The 26945-nt window shown below is 41.1% G+C and overlaps 1 protein-coding gene across 1 annotated transcript in view; it reads right to left on the bottom strand.

Annotated features, from left to right (window-relative positions):
• ARHGEF9 (Cdc42 guanine nucleotide exchange factor 9) overlaps positions 1 to 26945 on the bottom strand; it is a 626906-nt gene that overhangs the window by 416499 nt on the left and 183462 nt on the right. The window lies entirely within an intron of this gene.

Genomic DNA, 26945 nt, shown 5'->3' with positions numbered 1-26945 from the left:
GGCTAGGGCTAGGGTTAGGGCTAGGGTTAGGGTTGGGGCTAGGGTTAGGGCTAGGGTTAGGGTTAAGGCTACAGTTAGGGTTGGGGCTAAAGTTAGGGTTAGGGTTTGGATTACATTTACGGTTGGGAATAGGGTTGGGATTAGGGTTAGGGGTGTGTCTGGGTTAGAGGTGTGGTTAGGGTTACCGTTGGGATTAGGGTTAGGGGTGTGTTTGGATTAGGGTTTCAGTTATAATTGGGGGATTTCCACTGTTTAGGCACATCAGGGGGATCTCCAAACGCGACATGGCGACCGATACAATTCCATCCAATTCTGCATTGAAAAAGTAAAACAGTGCTCCTTCCCTTCCGAGCTCTCCCGTGTGCCCAAACAGGAGTTTACCCCAACATATGGGGTATCAGCGTACTCAGAACAAATTGGGCAACAACTTTTGGGGTCCAATTTCTCCTGTTACCCTTGGGAAAATACAAAACTGGGGGCTAAAAAATAATTTTTGTGGGAAAAAAAGAGATTTTTTATTTTCACGGCTCTGCGTTATAAACTGTAGTGAAACACTTGGGGGCTCAAAGTTCTCACAACACATCTAGATAAGTTCGTGGGGGGGTCTAGTTTCCAATATGGGGTCACTTGTGGGGGTTTGTACTGTTTAGGTATATTAGGGGCTCTGCAAACGCAATGTGACGCCTGCAGACCATTCCATCTAAGTCTGCATTCCAAATGGCGCTCCTTCCCTTCCGAGCTCTCCCATGCGCCCAAACAATGGTTTACCCCCACATATGGGGTATCAGAGTACTCAGGAGAAATTGTGCCACAACTTTTGTGGTCCAATTTCTTCTCTTACCATTGGGAAAATAAAAAATTGGGGGTGAAAAGATAATTTTTGTGAAAAAAAATGATTTTTTATTTTTACTGTTCTGCATTATAAACTTCTGTGAAGCACTTGGTGGGTCAAAGTGCTCACCACACCTCTAGATAAGTTCCTTAGGGGGTCTACTTTCCAAAATGGTGTCACTTGTCAGGGGTTTCAATGTTTAGGCACATCAGTGGCTCTCCAAACGCAACATGGCGTCCCATCTCAATTCCAGTCAATTTTGCATTGAAAAGTCAAATGGCGCTCCTTCCCTTCCGAGCTCTGCCATGCGCCCAAACTGTGGTTAACCCCCACATATGGAGTATCAGCGTACTCAGGACAAATTGTACAACAACGTTTGTGGTCCATTTTCTCCTGTAACCCTTGGTAAAATAAAACAAATTGGAGCTGAAGTAAATTTTTTGTGAAAAAAAGTTAAATGTTAATTTTTATTTAAACATTCCAAAAATTCCTGTGAAGCACCTGAAGGGTTAATAAACTTCTTGAATGTGGTTTTGAGAACCTTGAGGGGTGCAGTTTTTAGAATGGTGTCACACTTGGGTATTTTCTATCATATAGACCCCTCAAAATGACTTCAAATGAGATGTGGTCCCTAAAATAAAATGGTGTTGTAAAAATGAGAAATTGCTGGTCAACTTTTAACCCTTATAACTCCCTAACAAAAAAAAATTTTGGTTCCAAAATTGTGCTGATGTAAAGTCGACATGTGGGAAATATTACTTATTAAGTATTTTGTGTGACATATCTCTGTGATTTAATTGCATAAAAATTCAAAGTTGGAAAATTGCGAAATTTTCAAAATTTTCGCCAAATTTCCATTTTTTTCACAAATAAACGCAGGTAATATCAAAGAAATTTTACCACTATCATGAAGTACAATATGTCATGAGAAAACAATGTCAGAATCGCCGGGATCTGTTGAAGCGTTCCAGAGTTATAACCTCATAAAAGGACAGTGGTCAGAATTGTAAAAATTGGCCCGGTCCATAACGTGCAAACCACCCTTGGGGGTAAAGGGGTTAATGTTAAATATAGGGAAAAAAATGCATGCTTTTTTTTGCGTTTTTTACCGCAAAAACGCAAAAAAAAACCCCCGCAAATGTGAAACCACCCTTAGCGCCGGCCGTAAAGCACAGCACAGCGGTGACGTCACCGCTGTGCTTTACGGCCGGCGCTCACAGTCAGTGCGGGAAGCTGACGGCGGGGGACGTGACAGGCACCGGAATGTGAGTATGTTGTGTTTTTTTTTTTTTACTTTTACAATGGTAACCAGGGTAAATATAGGGTTACTAAGCGCGGCCCTGCGCTTAGTAACCCAATGTTTACCCTGGTTACAAATGAACACCACTGGATCGGCGTCACACACGCCGATCCAGCGATGACAGCGGGTGATCCAGCGACGAAATAAAGTTCTGGCCTTCTAGCTCCGACCAGCGATGTCACAGCAGGATCCTGATCGCTGCTGCGTGTCAAACACAGCGAGATCGCTACCCAGGACGCTGCAACATCACGGATCGCTATCGTTCTCGTTCAAAAGTTGCTCAGTGTGAAGGTACCTTAAGGTTAAAGCCCTTATCTTACTGGACAACAGAGTAATCTCAGATGTAAACACTGTTGTCCATTAACAGTCACATTGTATTGTAAGATCAAGCTTCATCATATGATTAATAACACAAATACCTTCCCTCTGCGCGTAAGTCAGTTTTAAGTCATTAAAAAATGTCATCTACAATCTATCTCATTTACAAGGGCTCAGAAAATAGAGGGGTTTATTGGAGCCTGGAGGGCTAGAGTTTGGCCTAGGCAACTTTACACCCCTGGGTAAAGTTTGGCCTATGCTATTTTATACCCCCGGGTATAGTTTTGCCTAGGTTATTTTACACCCCCAGGTATAGTTTGGCCTAGGTTATTTTACACCCCAGAGTATAGTTTGGCCTAGGTTATTTTACACCCCGGGTATAGTTTCGCCTAGGTTATTTTACACCTCCAAGTATAGTTTTGCCTAGGTTATTTTACACCCCTGGGTATAGTTTTGCCTAGACTATTTTACACCCCGGGTATAGTTTGGCCTTGGTTATTTTACACCCCCAGGTATAGTTTGGCCGAGGACAGTTTATCTCCCGGGGTATACTCTGTCCTGGGCCAAACTATAACTAGGTTTAATCTGGACATGGGTTATTTTGTCCTGTTACAACGGAATAACTCATGGACCTAGAATAACATTGTTACATTTTTCTGTATCTTCATGAAAAACCAAAACCAAAGATGACATTGTCCTGATATTATTAAAGTTTGTGAAAAACTATCATCTCTGCTCTCCTATCTCTATTAATGACAGACTTGATACATCTGTAGTTGCATTTTTCAGGAATACTTTCATTTAAACAGGACAGGTAGGTTAATACTAGTTATGTCTCCTATTGTAACAATAGGCAAAAAACAGCGAGGTAGACAGAAAATCTATTTCTGCTGCCCGTATTATACAGTATGAGCAGAATTCAATGTTCCCTTCTGCACTGACAACCTTGTAGCTTTATCTGGCCATTTGTGAGTGAAAGCAGAATGTCAGCACAACCTGCACACTTATGGAATAATGGACAAATGTTACTCCAGCTAGTGCAAGAACGAGCAACCTCAGCAGTCTGCATCACTGCAATGCTATTCTAAAGACAGACACAAATGGATCCTTCTGTGGGTGAGAGAGAGAGGACCATATGCCCTTTTACACCAGTGATACCATCTGATGCTTATGTCTGCCGACAGCCAGTGTCAGCGCCGTATGCTCTGAATGTACAATTTTACTTACATACTGATACACACAAAATACAGTATTACATTTCCTTCTTTACACAGAAAAAGAACATGCAGTGGCTGAAAGAGACCATTGAACATATGTACGCATTACACATATGTACCAGGATCGGGAGTACTTGAAAGTTTCTGAATCTTTCAGAATTTTCCATATTTCGGCATAAGTTTGATGTAAAACCACATCAGATTGTCACACATATCTAAAGGTAGATATAGAAAAACAAATTAAACAAATGAATAAAAAATTATGTGTGAGTGACAAAAGTATATGAGCTTTTAGTTTTAGTCGTAGGGATAGTCAAATCTTTTGACATTCAAATTGACCAGGTTCAATTAATTTTTCTCACAAATTCAATTTGCAGATAATTGATTTGCTGCAAATAGCAATACTGCAATGCCTTAAATAGCCCTGAAAAGATGTGTAACAATCTGAGGTCTCCTAGGGCTGTAATCAACTCAATCAAGCTCTACAACACAAACACAGGGTCAGTAATGTAATAGTGACCTCACCATAAAAATAGATGGTAACCCGATAGTGAAGAACAGCCCATTCAAAGGGAATCAGTGTTAGGGTTGGCGGAACGCACCGAGTATATAAATGTATTAATAGGTGTGTTCGCAACCTGGGGTCCACCGTGCAGGAGAGGAACCTGCTGCTGGCAAATGGCAGCGCTATATGGCGGTATAAGCGAACTCTGTTAACTCCACAGATTTGCTAGAAACAAGATGCTGCACCCCGTTAACCTCACAGTGGTACACAGCTATGAAACAGAGCAAAACTGTGGTCATGCAGTCAGAGAAATAAGCAAACAACTCCTCACCGGAGGTGCCAGCATTCTAGCGGCTTATTTCAGCCAAGGCCCTGAATACACACATACAAACTCCTCACCAGAGGTGCCGGTATTCTAGGGGCTTATTTCAGCCAAACCCTAACCACATCCAGACATGATTACACTGGCGCTGAGCTCATAGACTTTAGTTTGATACTAGTGCATGGCCGTGCGGGCATGCGATCCTTTTATAGCTGTAGCAGACAAGGACCTTCCAAGTGGTCCAATAAGAGCTGCTACAGGGCCTGAGCGTGTGACCCCCGACCTCCAATGAGAGGTCCTCCCGTGGGCATGCTCAGTGTGTGCAAAGCAGGACTTAGTCCCAAAAAAAACTTTAAACCAAAAAATATAGGAGCAAAAATAGCCTATTACAAATATAATTAAATCAAATTCAAAGTAGACAACAAAATCCTATACCAAAAAAACCACTTGAACAAATAAAACCATAATAACCACATAATCAACCATATTATATTCAAAATGTAAATAATTTTATTGAAGACACCAATCCAGTTTTACACAAAAACATGATTAAAAACATATATAAGAAATCTAAAAACAAGGAGAGCAGAACACCATACATAATCCCATTTAATTGATAATCCAATATAAGGTACCATGTACATCCAGCTAGTCAAAATAAATAGGGAAACACATATTTCATGCTCACAATCTCATTATATCAAAATAGTCAATAAGGTGCTATAAATATATATCCAATCCTAGTATTACCAAAATTAAATAAAGTGCATATATAATAGGGTACATATAACCCCAAAGTATATCATAAAGTGCACATGTGCAAATCATATACAATGATTTCTAATAAGAGAGTTCCAGAAATATGATATATACAGTACATCCATATACTAACCAGGATTAATTTCCCACATGGTGTCGCTGCTACCCCTCACTCCACTTAGTCCCAGAAAAGCCTGCACACCGCTGACCAGTGCTGGCTACAAAAGCAGAACCTGGAAAGGCAGCAGTAACCCTTTGCACAGTATCAGGCTGAGTGTGATGCTGGGACTGACGTCTCCGCTGAGCAGGCTCCACTGCAGCTGAAGCAGAATGGGAGACCGCAGCAGACATGGTTCGAGATTCCCCCTGTGCAGCGGCGGGAACTTGACTCCTAACAATCAGTCAGTAGGATTAACCCTCCTAAGCCATCTATTTTATATGTGCATGTAAGTAATAGGAATCTGACAATATGATACCTTGATATTTGCGATCAATGTCCTATTGCTGAGAAATCCACATTTTTCTTTTATGTAAATGAGCTGTTAAAATCTATGGGCCGGACATAGATCTCCCTGAGAATCTACCTCCAGAGATTATTGAAAATGAAAGGTGGTGTTACCAGTGTGAGACGTGTAACTAACACCGAAGAGCAGAACTGAACTTTGTCTCTTTACATACACATTTGCTGCAGCTCTCACAGCTCTGCTGTATTGTAATACTGGCTCCAGTGACATGGAAGCTGGAGCTGACAGGAACCAGCAGATGTGTCAGGTATAATCACACACAGCTCTGCAGTGAGATCAGGAGAGCAGACAGCGGCCATCACACATCACACTGGTAAACATTCCCCATTACACTGATAACACCTCTATTTATTTATAATAATCTCTAGAGGCAGATTATCATGCAGATCAGTATCCAGCATACAGTCCTAAACAATTCATTTACATATTAAGAAAAACGTTGAATAAGGCATTAGATCACAGATATCTAGCTATCATCAGGCATAATCTGCTCTCCAAAGGCCAAAAGGCACTCCTTCACTTACAGGCCTTGGTATGGGGCCAAACATAAGTATATGACCAGGAAAGGTGAAGGAGTTTGATCACGCTAATTCAAAATGTAGGAAAAAGGATTGGACCAAAGAGTGCCATGTCTCTTGCTGGTGCAGCATAGGAAATACAAACCAAGGGATGACAGAACAGATGGCAGATCCAAAGGTAAGTAAAAGTCCCTTGAGAAGACCATTTTCTCCACGTATCCTTTATGAAAAATGAAAAGTTTAGAGCTAAAACATTTTAGTGGAAAAAAATATATTTTTTCATTTTAGTGGCCAATGGTATAAAATTCTTTGAAGCTCCCAAGTATTTAAAATCCTAACTATACTCCTAGATGAATTCCTGAAGGGTTGAAGTTTTCAAAATAAAGTCAATTTTGTTTTCTTCATTTTTGCTGTTTCAGCACCGCAAGGGCTTTGGCAATGCAACATGTCTTCCGCAATCTGTTGCGTCCAAATTTGCACTTCAAAAGTCAAATAGCACGCCACCCCTTCCAAGCCTTGCAAGGTGCCCAAACATTAGTTTCAGACCATACATAGTGTATCGTTCCTAAGATACTGCGTCATATATTGTGGGGTTAATTTTATAATAATCTTTCTTGTGAATGTGAAAAATCGTGGGCTAATTTGACATTTCAGTCAAATGCAATTCAAAGAAATGGAATATTTATTTTTTTCATTCCATTTTACATTATTTCTGTGAAGCATCGGAAGGGTTAAAAACTTCCTGTAAGCGATTTTAATTACTTTGAGGGGTGCATTGTTCAAAATGGGGTCACTTTTAGGAATTTAGAAAAATAGGCTCGTCAAAGTCACTTTAACCCCTTCCCGACCTTTGACGCATACGCTGCGTCATGAAAGTCGGTGCCATTCCGACCCATGACGCAGCATATGCGTCATGGAAAGATCGCGTCCCTGCAGATCGGGTGAAAGGGTTAACTCCCATTTCACCCGATCTGCAGGGACAGGGGGAGTGGTAGTTTAGCCCAGGGGGGGTGGCTTCACCCCCTCGTGGCTACGATCGCTCTGATTGGCTGTTGAAAGTGAAACTGCCAATCAGAGCGATTTGTAATATTTCATCTAAAAAAATGGTGAAATATTACAATCCAGCCATGGCCGATGCTGCAATATCATCGGCCATGGCTGGACACACTAATGTGCACCCACTCCACTCCTCCGATCGCCCCCCAGCCCCCCGATCTGTGGTCCGCTCCCATCGGTCCTGTGCTCCGCTCCCCCATCCTCCTGCCCGCTCCCCCCGTGCTCCAATCACACCCCCCGTGCTCCGATCCCCCCCCCGCACAGCGGTCCCCCCCCCCGCACAGCGATTCCCCCCGTGCTCCGATCCACCCGCCCGCACAGCGATCCCCCACTCCGTGCTCCAATCCACCCCCCCCGTGTTCCGGTCCACCCCCCCGTGCTCCGACGCCCCCCCCCCCCCGTGCCCTGATCTCCCCCCCTTATACTTACCTGGCCTCCCGGGGACCGTCCGTCTTCTTTCCTGGGCGCCGCCATCTTCCAAAATGGCGGGCGCATGTGCAGTGCGCCCGCCGAATCTGCCGGCCGGCAGATTCGTTCCAGAGTGAATTTTGATCACTGAGATATAACCTATCTCAGTGATCAAAATAAAAAAAAAAAGTAAATGACCCCCCCCCCTTTGTCACCCCCATAGGTAGGGACAATAAAAAAAATATATATATTTTTTTCCACTAAGGTTGGGGTAAGAACTAGGGTTAGGGTTAGGGGTAGGGTTAGGGTTAGGGGTAGGGTTAGGGGTAGGGTTAGGGTTAGGGGTAGGGTTAGGGGTAGGGGTAGGGTTAGGGTTTCGGTATGTGCACACGTATTCTGTTCCTCTGCGGATTTTTCCGCTGCGGATTTGATAAATCCGCAGTGCTAAACCGCTGCGGATTTATGGCGGATTTACCATGTTTTTTCTGCGCATTTCAATGCGGTTTTACAACAGCGATTTTCTATTTGAGCAGTTGTAAAACCGCTGCGGAATCCGCAGAAAGAAGTGACATGCTGCGGAATGTAAACCGCTGCGTTTCCGTGCAGTTTTTCCGCAGCATGTGTACAGCGATTTTTGTTTCCCATAGGTTTGCATTGAACTGTAAACTCATGGGAAACTGCTGCGGATCCGCAGCGTTTTCCGCAGCGTGTGCACATACCTTTAGAATTAGGCTATGTGCACACGGTGCGGATTGGCCGCTGCGGATCCGCAGCAGAGTTCCATCAGGTTTACAGTACCATGTAAACATATGGAAAGCCAAATCCGCTGTGCCCATGGTGCGGAAAATACCGTGCGGGAACGCTGCGTTGTATTTTCCGCAGCATGTCAATTCTTTGTGCGGATTCCGCAGCGTTTTACACCTGTTCCTCAATAGGAATCCGCAGGTGAAATCCGGACAAAAAACACTGGAAATCCGCGGTAAATCCGCAGGTAAAACGCAGAGCCTTTTACCCGCGGATTTTTCAAAAGTGGTGCTGAAAAATCTCATACGAATCCGCAACGTTGGCACATAGCCTTAGGGCTAGGGTTGGGTTGGAATTAGGGTTGTGGTTAGGGTTAGGGGTGTGTTGGGGTTACGGGTGTGTTGGGGTTAGGGTTGTGATTAGGGTTACGGCTACAGTTGGGATAAGGGTTAGGGGTGTGTTGGAGTTAGAATTGAGGGGTTTCCACTGTTTAGGCACATCAGGGGGTCTCCAAACGCAACATGGCGCCACCATTGATTCCAGCCAATCTTGTATTCAAAAAGTCAAATGGTGCTCCCTCACTTCCGAGCCCCGACGTGCACCCAAACAGTGGTTTACCCCCACATATGGGGTACCAGCATACTCAGGACAAACTGCGCAACAATTACTGGGGTCCAATTTCTCCTGTTACCCTTGTGAAAATAAAGAAATGCTTGCTAAAACATCATTTTTGAGGAAAGAAAAATGATTTTTTATTTTCACGGCTCTGCGTTGTAAACGTCTGTGAAGCACTTGGGGGTTCAAAGTGCTCACCACATATCTAGATAAGTTCCTTGGGCGTCTAGTTTCTAAAATGGGGTCACTTGTGGGGGGTTTCTACTGTTTAGGCACACCAGGGGCTCTGCAAACGCAATGTGACGCCCGCAGACCATTCCATCAAAGTCTGCATTTCAAAAGTCACTGCTTCCCTTCTGAGCCCCGACGTGTGCCCAAACAGTGGTTTACCCCCACACATGGGGTATCAGCGTACTCAGGAGAAACTGGACAACAACTTTTTGGGTCCAATTTCTCCTGTAACCCTTGGGAAAATAAAAAATTCTGGGCTAAATAATTATTTTTGAGGAAAGAAAACGTATTTATTATTTTCACGGCTCTGCATTATAAACTTCTATGAAGCACTTGGGGGTTCAAAGTGCTCACCACACATCTAGATAAGTTCCTTTCGGGGTCTAGTTTCCAAAATGGGGTCACTTGTGGGGGGTTTCTACTGTTTAGGCACATCAGGGGCTCTGCAAACGCAACGTGACGCCCGCAGAGCATTCCATCAAAGTCTGCATTTCAAAACGTTACTACTTCAATTCCGAGCCCCGGCATGTGCCCAAACAGTAGTTTACCCCCACATATGGGGTATCAGCGTACTCAGGAGAAACTGGACAACAAATATTGGGGTCAAATTTCTCCTGTTACCCTTGGGAAAATTAAAACATTCTGGGCTAAATAATTATTTTTGAGGAAAGAAAACGTATTTATTATTTTCACGGCTCTGCATTATAAACTTCTATGAAGCACTTGGGGGTTCAAAGTGCTCACCACACATCTAGATAAGTTCCTTTCGGGGTCTAGTTTCCAAAATGGGGTCACTTGTGGGGGGTTTCTACTGTTAAGCCACATCAGGGGCTCTGCAAACGCAACGTGACGCCCACAGAGCATTCCATCAAAGTCTGCATTTCAAAATGTCACTACTTCACTTCCGAGCCCCGGCATGTGCCCAAACAGTGGTTTACCCCCACATATGGGGTATCAGCATACTCAGGAGAAACTGGACAACAACTTTTGGGGTCAAATTTCTCCTGTTACCCTTTGTAAAATAAAAAATTGCAGGCTAAAATATCATTTTTGAGAAAATAATTTTTTTTTTTTTTCATGGCTCTGCGTTATAAACTTCTGTGAAGCACTTGGGGGTTCAAAGTCCTCACCACACATCTAGATTAGTTCCTTTGGGGGTCTAGTTTCCAAATCGGGTCATTTCTGGGGGATCTCCAATGTTTAGGCACACAGGGGCTCTCCAAACGTGACATGGTGTCCGCTAATGATTGGAGCTAATTTTCCATTTAAAAAGCCAAATGGCGTGCCATCCCTTCCGAGCCCTGCCGTGCGCCCAAACAGTGGTTTACCCCCACATATGGGGTATCAGCGTACTCAGGACAAACTGGACAACAATATTTGGGGTCCAATTTCTCCTATTATCCTTGGCAAAATAGGAAATTCCAGGCTAAAAAATCATTTTTGAGGAAAGAAAAATTATTTTTTATTTTCATGGCTCTGCGTTATAAACTTCTGTGAAGCACCTGGGGGTTTAAAGTGCTCAATATGCATCTAGATAAGTTCCTTGGGGGGTCTAGTTTCCAAAATGGGGTCACTTGTGGGGGAGCTCCAATGCATAGGCACACAGGGGCTCTCCAAACGCGACATGGTGTCCGCTAACAATTGGAGCTAATTTTCCATTCAAAAAGTCAAATGGCGCGCCTTCCCTTCCAAGCCCTGCCGTGTGCCCAAACAGTGGTTTACCCCCACATATGAGGTATCGGCGTACTCGGGAGAAATTGCCCAACAAATTTTATGATCCATTTTATCCTACTGCCCATGTGAAAATGAAAAAATTGAGGCGAAAAGAATTTTTTTGTGAAAAAAAAGTACTTTTTCATTTTTACAGATCAATTTGTGAAGCACCTGAGGGTTTAAAGTGCTCACTAGGCATCTAAATAAGTTCCTTGGGGGGTCTAGTTTCCAAAATGGGGTCACTTGTGGGGGAGTGCCAATGTTTAGGCACACAGGAGCTCTCCAAACGCGACATGGTGTCCGCTAACGATGGAAATAATTTTTCATTCAAAAAGTCAAATGGCGCTCCTTCCCTTCCGAGCCTTACCATGTGCCCAAACAGTGGTTTACCCCCCCATGTGAGGTATTGTTGTACTCAGGAGAAATTGCCCAACAAATTTTAGGATCCATTTTATCCTGTTTCCCATGTGAAAATGAAAAAATTGAGGCTAAAAGAATTTTTTTGTGAAAAAAAAGTAGTTTTTCATTTTTACGGATCAATTTGTGAAGCACCTGGGGGTTCAAAGTGCTCACTATGCAACTAGATAAGTTCCTTGGGGCGTCTAGTTTCCAAAATGGGGTCACTTGTGGGAGAGCTCCAATTTTTAGGCATACGGGGGCTCTCCAAACGTGACATGGTGTCCGCTAAAGGGTGGAGACAATTTTTGATTCAAAAAGTCAAATGGCGCTCCTTCCCTTCCAAGCCCTGCCGTGCGCCCAAACAGTGGTTTACCCCCACATATGAGGTATCAGCGTACTCAGGACAAATTGCACAACAACTTTCGTGGTTCAGTTTCTCCTTTTACCATTGGGAAAATAAAAAAATTGTTGCTAAAAATAATTTTTGTGACTAAAAAGTTAAATGTTCATTTTTTCCTTCCATGTTGCTTCTGCTGCTGTGAAGCACCTGAAGGGTTAATAAACTTCTTGAATGTGGTTTTGAGTACCTTGAGGGGTGCAGTTTTTAGAATGGTGTCACTTTTGGGTATTTTCAGCCATATAGACCCCTCAAACTGACTTCAAATGTGAGGTGGTCCCTAAAAAAAATGGTTTTGTAAATTTCGTTGTAAAAATGACAAATCGCTGGTCAAATTTTAACCCTTATAACTTCCTTCCAAAATTGTGCTGATGTAAAGTAAACATGTGGGAAATGTTATTTATTAACTATTTTGTGTCACATATCTCTCTGGTTTAACAGAATAAAAATTCAAAATGTGAAAATTGCGAAATTTTCAAAATTTTCGCCAAATTTCCATTTTTATCACAAATAAACGCAGAATTTATTGACCTAAATTTACCACTAACATGAAGCCCAATATGTCACGAAAAAACAATCTCAGAACCGCTAGGATCCGTTGAAGCGTTCCTGAGTTATTACCTCATAAAGGGACACTGGTCAGAATTGCAAAAAACGGCAAGGTCTTTAAGGTCAAAATAGGCTGGGTCATGAAGGGGTTAAAACTGAATAGGTGACTAAAAATATGAGTTTATGTAGCCTCCATGAAAAAAAATGAAAATTTCAAGTATTCTAACATTCTAAATAAAAGTTGCTTGACCAATGATGCCGACATAAAGTATACATATGGGAAAAGTTATTTATTACCTATTTTATGTGACATGCCAATCAGTTATAGGGGCATCAAATTACTAAGCATAAAAATTGTAAATCTTTAAAAAATATTCAGCACATTTTTGAGATATTTGCAGAAATAAACGCAAAACATTTTGACCCAAATTTAGAACTAACAAAGCATAATGTGTCAAGAAAAAAAAACAATTTAAAGGGAACCTGTCACCCTCAAAATCGATGGTGAGGTAAGCTCACCGTCATCAGGGGTTTATCTACAGCATTCTGTAATGCTGTAGATAAGCCGCCGATGTAACCAGAAAGAGGAGAAAAAGAGGTTAGATTATACTCACCCAGGGGCGGTCCCGCTGCGGTCCGGTCAAATGGGTGTCTCAGGTCCGCTCCGGCGCCTCATATCTTCATTCCATGACGTCCTCTTCTGGTCTTCATGCTGCGGCTCCGGCTCCGGCGTATTTTGTCTGCCCTGTTGAGGGCAGAGCAAAGTACTGCAGTGCGCAGGCGCCGGGCTTCTCTGACCTTTCCCGCACCTGCGCACTGCAGTACTTTGCTCTGCCCTCAACAGGGAGACAAAGTACGCCGGAGCCAGAGCCGTGGCGTGAAGACCAGAAGAGGACATCATGGAATGAAGATGGAAGGCCCCGGACCGGATCTGAGACACCCATCGGGGCAGGACCGCTCCTGGGTGAATATAATCTAACCTCTTTTTCTCCTCTTTCAGGTAACATCAGTGGCTTATCTACAGCATTACAGAATGCTGTAGATAAGCCCCTGATGACGGTGAGCTTACCTCACCATCGATTTTGGGGGTGACAGGTTCCCTTTAAGAATCACTGGGATATGTAGAAACATCCCAAATGTATTTTGACTTAAAGTGACACGTCAAATTTGAAAATGTATTGAAATTGAAATTCCAAACAGGCAGCCAGGGAAAGGTGTTAATAAAAAAAAAAAAATGGCTCTGAGGTCCTTCTGCAAGAGTGTCAGATGCACACACATCTCTGGATGCACAGCAAGTCCTCCAGAAAATTCTCAATCCTTTCATCAGCTCACGTCCTCTATGTGCTGGTGCAAATGACTTGATCTGAACTTGTCCCTGGACCATAATGAAATGCAGGCAGCAACAAGCCTATAAATTAGGCAATTTAGCTGCATGATGCTATTTTTACATCAGTGGAATATAGAAAGGCTTTTTTTACCTCTACGACATTCCATCAGCTAAAAAAAAAAAAAGCAAAAATAAAAGAGAACTTTTTTTTTAACATTTGAATACCCAGAGCGTATATAAGGTATTTTATATTTATGTAAATGTCCTTGTGTTAATAACCAGGTCTGCAGGGAATAGGAATGTACAACAAAGCAATCGGACACAGGCCCTAAAGAATCTTTCTGCATTTCAAGTAGGGGTAAAAGACATCAAAAGAATAAAACTATGGACCCAGCATAATTTATAATCAATAATTAGCCTACTGCTTGTTAATTACTTACATATAACAGAAAATAGGCAATAAATGTATTTTACAAAGGTGCAAACCAGACATTTTGATTTCGTTCATTCAGTAATTTAAAAAACTACGGTATATATCTTTTTTACTACTATTCTGTACAAAAGATTTAGGCAAGTGTAGAAAAAAATGCTGCATAGTAACTAAGAATACCTTTAAAAATAAAAGTATTAGTTGTTTTTTTAATCAATTAAAAAAATACAAAGTGAACGAACAAAAGACAAATCTAAGTCAAATCAATATATGGTGTGACCCCCCTTTGCCTTCAAACCAGCATCAATTCTTCTAGCTACACTTACACATAGTATTAGTGAGACAATTGGCAGGAATATAGTCATGTGGATACAGACAGAAGAGGGTCCCTGTGCAAGAACAGTCCAATAGATCATCATAACGTCATAATGCACAATTCTACCTGCTTTAGAGGTAGAAATGGGCCCCCTTACCTATCGCGCCCCTGTGTGACCGCACAAGTTGCACCAATGATATATCCGTCCTCAAGCTCGGACTGGCCCATAGGGGAAAAGGAGAATCCCCCGGTGGGCCCCTGTGCAGATCTGGGCCCCCAACCTCACAATATGGGCAGTACTTGTCATAATTCACTTGATTCACTCTGTACAGAAAAAAAGCAGCATCTCATCATTCATTAACCAAACTACCCAGTTTATTATTATACTAGATGGCAGCCCGATTCTAAAGAATCGGGAGTCTAGAATCCATATATACTTTATTTATTCAAATGTAAGAATAATACAATTAATAAATAATAGTAAGAAAGAACAAAAATAATAGGCAGTATATGGAGAAAACACCAAACAAAAGTTCAAAATTGGTGTGAAAATGTCACTGAACCACTTCACAACTAAATATATATAGTTTTGGTAAATAGTATTATCATTTTTTTGACGAAATTCGGCAGGAGCTTGAAGAGCAACGTCACTGGGCCCGCCTCCACGCAGTAGAAACTTGCTGTGAGGTAAAAATTCAAAAATCACACCAAAATGGCGGGCGGAGTGTGTCACAGTACGGCACGTTTCTGATTGGTCGCTCGCAGCAGGCAGCAACCAATCAGACACTGGACACTGTTGAGGTCACTTATCTCCGGACATTAGCTCCGGACATTAGCTCCGGACATTAGCTCCGGACATTAGCTCCGGACATTATCTCCGCACATTAGCTCCGGACATTAGCTCCGGACATTAGCTCCGGACAAAGCCACGGAAGTTGGCACAAATTGCAGGAAGTAGTATTCTAGGCAATTAATCTCCGGACATTAGCTCCGGACATTAGCTCCGGACATTAGCTCCGGACAAAGCCACGGAAGTTGGCACAAATTGCAGGAAGTAGTATTCTAGGCAATTATATAGTAGATAGAGATATAGGTAAATTTATGAACAAGGGTAGTGTTATATTTGTATGCAGGTGAAAAAGTGGGCCCCCCAAAGTCAATGTTACTGGTGGGCCCTATTTACCCCAGTCCGACACTGTCCGTCCTTGTAGTGAGGAGTATCAGCAACTAATTATACCAAACAAGTGATAATGATCATTATACCTATATGTAGGTTGAAACACAGTTATTACCAGAAATAGTTGTTTAAGAGGCTTAAACTGGGTGAGGAACAGCCAAACTCGACTACAAAGGTGAGGTTGCTGAAGACAGTTTAACATCACAGGTCATACACCACGGCAAGACCGAGGACAGCAACAAGACACAAGGTAGTTATACTGCATCAGCAAGGAGTCTCCACAAATATTTCAAAGCAAACTTAGATTTCAAGATGTGCTGTTCAAACTGTTTTGAAGACTCATAGAAAAATGAGCATTATTGAGGACTGGAGGCGCAGTTGTCGGCCAAGGAAACTTAGTTCAGCAGATGAAAGATACTTATTGATTACAGCATAAAACGAAGTGATGATACATAGATATGTCAATGATATGCATGTGATGAATGAATAGAAGCAACATTTTCAAAATATCTCGATTTATTCAGTATTGCGTATGAGCGATACACGCAGAAATACACACTTGCTATCAATGAGGTTATTAATGGTTGTCTAAGGAACATTTTGCCAAACTGAAAGCACTTAGGCGCACGAATCAACAAGATCCACCGTTACTTTGCAATTGCCAACTAATTACATGCAAGAGGTACTTAAAGGGAATCTGTCACATGAAAAGACGCTTTTAACCTGTACACATGTGGTTAGTCTGCAGGTAAATAGCATTCTGAACCTGCGCAGTGCCTGCACTTAGCGCCCCGCTGCCAGGAGAGAATGAACTTTATTCATCCTTCCAGTCATATGGGTGGCCCCAACATGGCTTCAGTCACCGCTCTGTGACAACTCTGACTGACAACTGGCCCTAATGATGAGCAAGATGTCAGTCAATGCTGGGGATAAGGTTACATCTGTTGCTCTCTATGTACTGAGGTGACGGAGCCCGCACTGGCACATCCCCCATGACTGAAACGCTGTCGAGGGGGGAATAAAGTTCATTTCCTCCTAACAGTGGGGCTCCAAGTGTGAGCACCGGGAAGGTTCAGGATGCTATCAGCCTGTAGATTAACCCCATATCTGCAGGTTAATAGCGGTCACGCGACAAGTTCACTATAATGAACAATAATATTGATAGCAAAAGGATCAATATATACTGTGTCAATGGATTAGAATATGTGAATCGATACAGTATATATTGAGCTCTAATTCACATATACAAATCCATTAAATATTCATCCACCATTATTTTCTTAACAAGCTTTATTCAGTCAGACAAGTGATAAGACTTATGACTCTCCATTGGTCCGTTCCCTTGCGCCCATATTGGCATGTACCGTCTATTCAAACCTGCATGTGTTTTTTACTTGTCATTGTGGTTTGTTCCGAAGAAGAAGGTTGTAACTTCAAAACGCGTTGACAAGTAAACCTCATTTTATTCTATCAGGGTCTCTGACTCCATACATCAATGGTCTTCTCTTTCCATGCAGCATTGGATTTATCCCATTTTTTTCCAGCACCGTTCATGCTGGAATCCTTGTGGGTCTTCATATCTATTTACCCGGTTAAGACCCTATTGCGCTGTTGTCTTTCCAGATCATCCTTATTGTAGGTTCCCTTTAATGGCAGACATATGCACATGCTGCAGGCAATAATAGCACATTGAAGCCATGTAGGCTACTTACAGTATAATGAACATCATGAGGCCTCTTGTTGTCTTGTTGAAAAATGGCTCCTGGGACACGTTCATGTTCCCATGGGAAGGTCTCTTCATGGCACTGTCCATGTGGTCTCCAGACCAATCTATGACTATCATTGCATCCAAGGCAAAAGTGGAACTCAATTTTAGTTGCCATTGCAGTCTTGCTCTATATCATGATAACCTTTGAGAAAGGTGGCTTGAGATCAGTGAAACACCTGTAGCTCAATATTTTGCAAATGGGCAAATGTCGTGAAAATGCCTTCTGATGGTTTATGTAGACTCTGACATCTTAGAACCTGGCATGTGCTGCTAAATCTCAATTGCAGTACGGAATAGATAACTATGCTCAATTCTTCGAATCTGAAGACCATGTGGGTAAAGCCATGAAGAGTCCTTCACAAAAGAACATCACACTGGCCCTACTCCCGGGATTATGGTGTAGTATGGCATAATGTTTGAATGAAGACCAATGATACAGCCATTTCTACAAAGTGTCCCAAGAGATGTTATTCAACATGACAATGTCAGGTGCGAATCTTGATGATTTCTGTGCCCAAGTGTATTTAGATTGGCAGAACATTCCTGAGACAGGCATTAATAACATTATTTATAGCATGCCAAGGTTTGTAAGTGCAGGGATTTCTATGTAGAAAAATATTTAGAATTGAGAGTCCTCAGTGGTTGATACTTTTTAATGGCTAACTGAGAAGATGGTAACAAATTGCAAGTTTTCTATGTGTGGCTCTTCTACTCGATACTGAATAAGTCAAGATTCTTTAAAAAAAAATTGCTTCCATCTTTTCATCATTTGTATATCAGTAACACGTCTGTCCATCCTGTGATTTTCATAGTTCCATGACTTTTCGCTAGAGCTATTGCAGTTTCAATGTTGAGGGATGTAAAAATATAGCCTAGAAAATATATATATATATATATGTATGTATATAAATATGGGTATATATTTTTAGATTTGGATACTTAAGAACAGCTGAAATCATATTAATGTATTAATGTGGATACCAAGGGCAAGTGATATGTAGAGCACTTGGAGCTGTAAAGCCACATGGCTAACACAAGCACAGCACTGATTATATTAATGTGACCATTACCTTGTACTTGAGTTTTACATTTTCTTGAGCAAGGAAGGAAGGTTGTGGCAGAAGGACTACTACTATATACTTCAGGATCCAGTAGATAGTGTGTGCTATGCAGATGCAGATGACGCTCCTAACTATCCAGGGGGAAGTAGGCTTTCCTCAGCATTGCAGTGCCCGTGGTTACTAAGACTTGGTGATGCGGCACTATATCCGTGCAAAGAATAAAATGAACATTTTACTGAAATTCATATGGCTCTGATGTAAAGCATATCAATTATGCAAGAGCGTTGCATGGCCGAGAAGGGAGTTACAGGCTTTTAACTCACAGTTTAGTTTAGAAATGTAAACACCCAGGAGATCAGATATGTTTTCCACATTATCATTCCTTATTTGCTAAAAAACACCATAGGTTTAATGTAGTTTCTATAGGAACACTGCCAAGGGGGTATTAGTTAGCGGAATTCAGTCACATGCGCTTAAATTACCAGCAAATCTGATAAAAATATAATTTTGATATCTTTAATCAGATAGCATGCTGTACTATACAGGTTTTTCCATTAACCCTAATTAAAATAATTTAACATACTGTTGCTTGTTGGTATAACTCAATGTCCAGATACATAAGATAGTACGTGAAATACTCCTTACATATCAGCAGCTCAACAGCTATTCCACCCAACCTCATTGACATGAATGTTCGGCCCATAACCTGTCACCAAAGGATCTCCTATTAGGAAAGGCAAGTTGAGATCCAGCATGCATACATAGTTTATATAGTAATGCCCATCACACAGATAATATTCCATCCGCAACAACCACCAAAATAATCACCATTGTGAAATTCTCATCAAGGTTCCTTGGCTCTTAATACTAAGCCTAAGGGGCTACCTTATGATCATGTGTCTAGCATCAGATGTCTTCTTCCACCATGTTTAATAAAAAGACAAGTGGGGTACCAACTAGCTCTTGTAACCATGATGTTTTATTCTTAATTCTGCTCCTGTCTTTTCTTCCTTACTTATCTTTCCCAGTTGGTTCCCTGAACTGTTCGACTCACAGCCACTGCTCTATGTGCTATCTTGGTAGTCATGTCCACTGAAGAGACCAACGTGGTCTTGAAGATTTGTTTGCTATTAGTACAACCTCCACATGGACATCATAGGAAATCTGTAGGTATGAGGTAGTAAACAATGTATTGACCTCTGTGGGTGAATTTGTGGACAAGTTGCTTAACAACATAGGTAGAAGTCAATGTATAGGAAATGGATCTCAAAGATCCATAGCTATAATGGGTGCATGGGCTGTAGTTGCACCCCAGCCCTGGTCCTCTTTGGTCCTCATGAGAAGACCAAACCTATTAAAGACCCATGATAGTTGGGAGCCCTGTTGGAGATTTTGCAATGGAGCCTATAAGCTACAGGTTACACCTGTGGGTCAATTGTTATGTTGTGATGCTATGTTATCTGAGCCAAGCTTTATATTATAAGAGCTATCCTGCTTTAATAAAACGATAAATTCCAAAAAGTGATCTCTATAGAACAGAACCATTCGTGATGGATTTCCATGGTTTGGAGCCCATGTGTTAAATGATTGAGGTGCACATATGTTAGTTGTTCAAGATAAGGTCAGCTTAGGTTGGCCACATCCCTGTTCACAGCTGGATGTGTGAATTGGACCATGCTCCCCTTCTCTCCAGGCAACACTAGGGTGCGATCACAAATTGCAAATTAAAATGAATTCTGCACCAAACATATGAATGTAGGTGAGTAAGAATTTTCCAACTCCATCAACATGTAGTAAACCATACATACAGATTTTACTTTCACAGATTCCTATTTTCTCAAATTGAAATTTACACTCAATTTATTGTAAAGGCAGAATCCACACCTATTTCCTGAAAGAATGCAATTTTTAAGCTGTGATTTATTTATTTTTTCGGTAAAAGGTGAACCTGCCTTCAAGAAAATTGTGAAAATGGCACAAAGTCGAAAAGTCTGTCTCTCCTACAAGAGTTGAGAAAAGGAAAGCAATCAAGGACCCTCCATCCTGCTGTAACTTGATAGAGAGTAATAGGTGTAATATGAACGCTATCTTAATATTTGCATTAGGGCTGTACAATGTCTTACAATTATAACAATATACTCCTTGTATTACAATGATGTTGTATTGTGTTTTCAACCTTTTGTTTTTTCTAACAAAGTGGAATTCTTTACGATTTCATATTTTAAAAGATAAAGAGACAGAAAGGGAAACTGAAAACGCATCCAAAATAAAACATTATTAAAGCTGGGTTCAATCAATTTTAAATCTATTGAAGAATACAGCTAAGCTCTTTGAATCCCATTTAAAAAAAAGATTACACAATATTCCAATAATACAGTGTGCACTCGTATTTACTCTGTGGGAATAGAAAGAGACTAAATCTCTCAAACAAATCAATTTTCTTTTTAAGATATGAAACTTCTATCGTATTAATTTAAACCTGTGCACCTGTCAGAAGCAGGAAGAAGCTTCTATAGGATCATTGCTTCCATTTCCTAGATAAATACTTGAGAATAATCATAGTACAATTATGTCTGTCTTTGAGTTAGAGACAAATGCTTTGACAATAGTAATGCCTTCCTTATATCCCAAGGTAAAGATGCTGCAAATGAGAAACATTTCATTGTGTTTTCCCTTTGTACCTAAATCCGACAGTTTTAAGTGTTTCTGATGGAGTGAAAGTACAGACAGATCTAAAAAACAAAACCTGTACATTTTGCTATTGCGTGTGGTTTACCGCAGACAAAAGGGAGTGGTATGAGTTGATATTTTTAACCTCTGCAAAAATGATGGCTGGATTCACATATTGAGGTCATATGACTTTTTTTGCTGCAAAATGTTGTGCAAAACAACACCGCAAAAGTGTTGTGGGTCTAAAAAACAGGATTGTGTGAATGCAGCCAATGTTTTGCCTATCACAAGTACCACACGGTGCAGTGTCACTGTCAAGCAAGTGTAGGGCAACCCCCGGTTCCTTAATAATTGATTGTTAAGACACATACATAGCCTTAATTCACACCGGTATTGGAACAATCTGTTGGATTTGGCATTCCAAATTAGATGCAGGAAAAAAGTGAACACTTTACTAGTACAGGTACATCCACTGTATAAGGGAATTGACGTTTCAGCCACACTATGATTAAGGCACTTCGCTGAAACGTGTCGGTTTCTATACATGCCATCCTCCTAGGTGGCCACTTTTTACATTTCTTATGCTGAGATAATAAAAGGCTATTTTTTATTCCAACTAGATCATCAATTTATATAGTGGATATTTGCCGCTGAGGGACCTCCTTCTTCTTTGATTTCTTTCCATGTCCTGGACTGGGAAGACTCCGCGTGGCTCCACCTGATACACCAAGGTGCTTCTGGATGTGGTGAGCTGATTTCCATTCCCTTTCCCTTCTTTGCTGTACTAATAAAGTGTTCACTTTTTCCTGCATCTAATTTGGAGAGCTGAATCTATCTTTATAATATTGTGGAATGGAATCCTATTGGTGCACCCATCCCCAGAGGAGTGCCGTGCAGCCTTTTCTTTGTATTTGTGAATTTTGGCAAAAATGTAGCAATTTTCAAACTTTTACTTTTTATGCCCTCTAACTAGATAGTTATACCATACAAAACAGATAATAAATACATTACCGACAAGTATACTTTACATCAACATCATTTTTTAAACTTGATTTTTTTTTTGTTAGGAAGTTATCAGGGGTAAAAGTTGATCAGAAATGTCTGAATTTTCAAACAACATTTACAAAATCAATTTTTGTTAAGGACCACATCACATTCAAAGAGACTTTGAGGGGCTTACTGTATATGACAGAAAATAAAAGTGACACCATTTTAAAAACTGCACCACTCAAAGTGCTCAAAACCACATTCAAGAAGCTTATTAACCCTTCAGGTGCTTCACAGGAATTAAAGCAATGTGGAAGGAAAAAATGGAAATGTTACCTTTTCCCATAAAAGTGTTGATTTAGCCCCAAATATTGCATGTTCACAAGGGTGACAGGAGATAAATGGATTGTATAATTTGTTGTGCAATTTCTCTTCAGTATGAAGATACTTCATGTGGTGGAAAAGTACTGTTTGGATGCACGGCAGGGCTCGGAAGAGAAGGCTCACCATTTGACTTTTTGAACACAAAATTGGCTTGAGTGGATGCCATGTCGCATTTGGAGAGCCCCTGATGTACCTAAACAGTGGAAAACTCCCAAATGTGACCCCATTTTGTAAACTACACCCCTCAAGGAACTTATCTAGAGGTGTGGTGAATACCTTGAACTCACAGGTGCTTCACAGAATTTTATAAGGTTGAGCTGTGAAAATGAAAAATACATCTTTGCCACAAAAATGTTGGTTTTGCCCCAAATGTTTAATTTTCACAATGGTAACGGGGAAAAATAGATGACACAATATGTTGTGCAATTACTTCTGAGTATGCCGATACACCATATGTTGCAGAAAACTACTGTTTGGGCGCACGGCAGGGCCTCAGAAGGAAAGGAGCATGAGTTAACTTTTGGAATGCAATATTGACTGGAATAGACTGTGGATGCCATGTCGCATTTGCAAAGCCCCTGATGTGCCTAAACAGAGGAATTCCTCCACAAGTGACCCAATTTTGGAAAGCATACCCCACAAGGAGTTTATCTAGAGGTGTGGTAAGCACTTGAACCCAAAGATGTTTCACAAAATTTTATTATAACGTTAAGTTGTGAAAATGGAAAATCCATTTATCCCGCAAAAATGTTGCCTTTGCCCCAAATTTATCATTTTCACAAGGGTAACAGGGGAAAATGGACTGTACAATTTGTTGTGCTATTTCTTCTGAGTACACCAATATCCCACATGCGGTGGAAAACTACTGTTTAGGCACACGGCAGAGAGGAATGTGAAGGAGCACCAACTGAAATCTGGAGCTCACAGTACACAGCAGGGGCACATTTATAAGATTTTCTCAGCAAAGGAACATTTATTTTAAACACATCAAATTGTGTAGATTATTACTGTCCCAAAATCTATTGATTGAAATGTACTTTGGGAAAACTCCTTAAAGACTAAGGTAGGCATAAATTAATGCACACTTAAGGATTTCATTTTTATGAAATATGCTTAATGGTAGTCCCAAAAAATTGCCTAAATTTTAGTAAATTCTTGGACACTTTTTGAGTGTAGCACTGTATTTAATAGCCTTCAACTCTTGTCCACCAATGACTAAATAATCTAATAATTGAGTATTACAGAAAAAAAGGTTATTGAAGGATAAAATCTTTGTGCTCCCAATTTTTATCGTTCAAACTGGAAGCTAATGCCAAGCCTTAACATCAAGATTTGATCTACAGGATCAAGTAAAAATTCTGATAGCTCTGGTCATAGAATAGTCAGGCATGCAATAAATGATGTGGGTCCTAAGTGACTTAATGGTGCGGTGTTGGATAGAGTAAACTCTACACCGTCTATGGACATACAGTGTATCTTCAGATTTCTTCCTAGTCCTTCCTACATTTTGCTTGGTACAATACACAATGATTGGATCACAACCCCCTGTCTTTAATACCAGGTTATGGTGATCCTTGACAGGGATCCCCAGCTGTTTTCTCATGGTTGGGTTTCTTTCTAAGAAAAAAAGGTACTATGGGACATGATTAGAATCAACGAGAGTCATAAATCTTCAATGACACAAAATTCTCTTCTTGCTGTAATCAGGTCATTACCGCCTACATCGTACAAGTCAGTGTAATAATTCCACTGGGGTCTGTACACCTCCAGGAAATACAGACGTATCAAGCGTGAAGCAAAGTGTATGGTAAGTCCGTGCATGTTATTAAACCCTAGACGGTTGCAGCCAGGAGACTGCACATAATGTTAATTGATGGTAATGAGTAACACTACTTAAAAATTTACCAATCCATGACCTCCACTCCTTTTATAAAGGGTGCTTGTAATTATTGCATTGGTTCCCTATGCTGAGGTTTTCATCAAACAGATTTTACAAGCGTTGAACTTAACTCTCAGGAGATCGCAAGTGCAGTGGATTAAGGGCACCCAGAACCTGATCAAGTGTAAATGGACTATTTATCAAAATCCACATGTAAAAATAAATGTCCCAGATTTATCCTGCCAAAAAATATTCAGCTAAAGTGACTATCTTAATTGATCTTCTCTCTGTGTTGCCCAATTAACTGAAATCAGAACTAGGACTTGAGCTCTGAGTCACTGCTGCAGTATTTAGAAGACATGGCTAGCCCTCTACTATCTTCAAAGCATAGTTATCTTCAAAGGATTTTATTTTCCACTTTTAGTTATAGCGTTCTGAAAAAAAAGAAAATGCTGAAATAATTTGATTTTCGTCTGTAAACTTGTACATCAGGCTCGGCATGCTGTGCGATGTGCTGCCAGCCCATGCACTAGCGTTAATTTGTTGTCTCACTCCCACACTACAGTGCACCTGATCTATTTGTATGCAGCTGAGATACTGTTTGATGTAGCTATCGCAATGGTTTGCCCCCTTAGGATATGTCATGATAATCACTCTCAAAAATAGCTTTTCCTCACCCCAGCTCTGTGACGGTTCAGCACTTTTGTCCACAGCTAGTGGAATCCCAACCTAAATCTTTCATTTTTTCTGGCATTGTTACTTTCTGATCCACCCGATCACATCTTGTAGGAAGTAGACCCCAATACCAGACTGTCTTACAGTGAACAAATAAAATAAGTATACATTCTACTTTTCCCACTGGAACCTCGTTGAAGTTGCTCAATAAAAATAAATTATGCAAACTTTCTAGGGAACAAGAGCAGAGAGCAGCACTCATAAGTTTTTGATGCTTTGGAATCGTCTAGTGCACCAGCTGCAAATTCACAGATGTTCTCATATCTAATATATTGCACGTGCATTTTTTTTTTGGAAATCGAAGAAAGTTCTAGACCTTGTTACCATGTGGGAACCTTGTTCTTTCTTCAAAAGCTTCCTGATCATTGACAGTTCGGACCAAGTAGCATGGTTGTGTAATAGGTCCAAATTTCGCGCTCTTTCCCATGCTGGTAGTAGAGGCTGCTTTGCTCCTGCAACATGGGAGAAGTACAGGTGGACCGAAGTAGTCCATATCCAGTGATCAACCAGCTTCATATGTGAGAAGGCTCTAAAGTAGGGCCTCCTAGTTCTGCACTCCTTATCTAGGTAACCACCTATTCTGAGACTGCAGAGTCGACCATGAACTTTACCTCCGCAATGAACTGTACACAATATAATTAAAAATCCCTCCATTCTTGATGATTTTTTATAAGAAGTAAATTTCAAAATTATTTGTATTTACAGGGGTCTCAGGGGTATCGTTTCTCCTTATGGAGAGTGACATACCAGCTGGCTTGTCAAGGTAAGGAGGCTTATTCGCCGTGCAATGCTCCTCTGGGAAATTAAATATGCAAATTGCCTCTTCTGCGAAAAAGAGGACTTAACTCTATAGCGCCACCTGTTGGAAGTAGCGATCCTACAAAGTCCTCTTTTTCGCAGAAGAGGCAATTTGCATATTATATTTCCCAGAGGAGCATTGCACGGCGAATAGGCCTCCTTACCTTGACAAGCCAGCTGGTATGTCACTCTCCATAAGGAGAAACGCTACGCCTTACACCCCAGTCCAGAGCCTCTCACCTAGCCAAATCAGTTCTCATGCTTCGCACTGACGCAACAGCTCGAAACACCGTGTCTGCGAATTGAGATACTGATTTGGCTTTTATCCTAAGTCATATTGCACGACTCGTTAAAGGGTTGATTGTGACTTGTAGGATCGCTACTTCCAACAGGTGGCGCTATAGAGTTAAGTCTTCTTTTTCGCAGAAGAGGCAATTTGCATATTTGTATTTACAAGCACTTTGCACTTTTTACCATTTCAAAACTGGAGACAATCCATTTAACCTCAACAGTACACTTGTCTTTCCTCAGCGCTATCCACTTCTTCTATCCCCAATCATCTGATTGTCTGATGAAGGTATGATTCTTGGGACCGAAACAGTACAAAAAGGTATTTTTGGAACTACTATAAAAAACACAAGTTAAAGCATAACCACAAGTATCTGTTTTATAATTGTTTGGACATCATTGATTGAAGAAGTGCCATAGTGAGCATTCAGGTTCCAGGGAACCTTTGACCAGAAATCAAGAGACTAAAGGGCTCCCTTAAATCATGGTTGGGAAACACTGTACTAGACCTTATTAACAACTACATCTGGCTGTCAAGGTTTCTGACCTAAAGCTGGTCTAAGGTTACTGCATGTTGGGATTAAAGTTATATGGTGGCTTTGACTTAACCCCTTCTCAACATGTAATGTACAGGTGCTGGTAAGCAGGCTTAGGAGCTGAGCCTGCACAGTACAGTCGGCACCTGCCTGTAACAGCTAGTTTTTTATCCACTTTCATG

Source organism: Ranitomeya imitator, chromosome 2 (assembly GCF_032444005.1).
Source record: "Ranitomeya imitator isolate aRanImi1 chromosome 2, aRanImi1.pri, whole genome shotgun sequence".
NCBI classification, from domain to species: Eukaryota; Metazoa; Chordata; class Amphibia; order Anura; family Dendrobatidae; genus Ranitomeya; species Ranitomeya imitator.
The sequence above is the reverse complement of the archived record's forward strand: the minus strand, read 5'-3'. Positions and strand labels throughout refer to the sequence as shown.